The sequence below is a fragment of the Pleurodeles waltl genome, unplaced genomic scaffold, assembly GCF_031143425.1.
Source record: "Pleurodeles waltl isolate 20211129_DDA unplaced genomic scaffold, aPleWal1.hap1.20221129 scaffold_162, whole genome shotgun sequence".
NCBI lineage: Eukaryota > Metazoa > Chordata > Amphibia > Caudata > Salamandridae > Pleurodeles > Pleurodeles waltl.
In genome coordinates, this window is record NW_027149868.1 from 337159 (window position 1) to 337912 (window position 754).

A 754-nucleotide genomic window follows, 5' to 3' on the forward strand; every position below is an offset into this window, starting at 1 on the left:
CAAGTGATTGGGATAAAGAAGACATTCAGTTTTTCTTAAACCTTCTGTAAGGAGTCTCTGGTTTAGAGGAAGAATTCACATCAATGGCCAAGACAGCTGTGACCGTTTTCTATACCGAGATTGCCAAGATGAACCACCACTTTGGTTTCTTGGGGGAGAAAGATTCTTTTTTCTATAAAGACCGAAAATGAGATAGCCCCATTTCACAAGCTTTCCCAAGGCAAGAGCCGGGCAATGTCGGCGGTGGTCTGGCCCCAGCTGCATGTCATCTCACTTCCTGACCCATGGTGACAGCCTAGGGTTCTGCCAAAAGGCAAGATGAGCCTGGCAAAAGGCTGGAGATGCCGGGGATCGAACCCGGGGCCTCATACATGCAAAGCATGCGCTCTACCACTGAGCTACATCCCCCACGTCCTGGGGTGGGGGTGGGGCGGGCTGACCTTGCTTCACCGAAGGAAATCTGGAATTCTATGTACCTCAAATTCACCACATATGGCACTAGAAAATAAGGTGTCAGATGTGGGATTCCCCATGACTTACATCTGGATTGTATAGCACCATTTTATGGAATAAGGCTCACTCTAGAATGAACAAATGCCCCACATACAACAGCTAGATGCGATCTAAACATGCCAGAGTTTTCAAGGCAACTGGTTAAGGTTACATGAAAGAAGAATATGGTTGAGTGCTGCTTACAAATGTCCTGAGACGCATTAAGGTACTCTTGCTCTTACTGCAGGACACACAGCTATGT

The 754-nt window shown here is 47.2% G+C and overlaps 1 non-coding gene across 1 annotated transcript; it reads right to left on the reverse strand.

The window, feature by feature from the left end:
• Window positions 1-336: 336 nt before the first annotated feature.
• TRNAA-UGC (transfer RNA alanine (anticodon UGC)) lies at window positions 337-408 on the reverse strand. The gene has a single exon. It is a non-coding gene; the product is annotated as a tRNA-Ala (tRNA).
• Window positions 409-754: the final 346 nt, after the last annotated feature.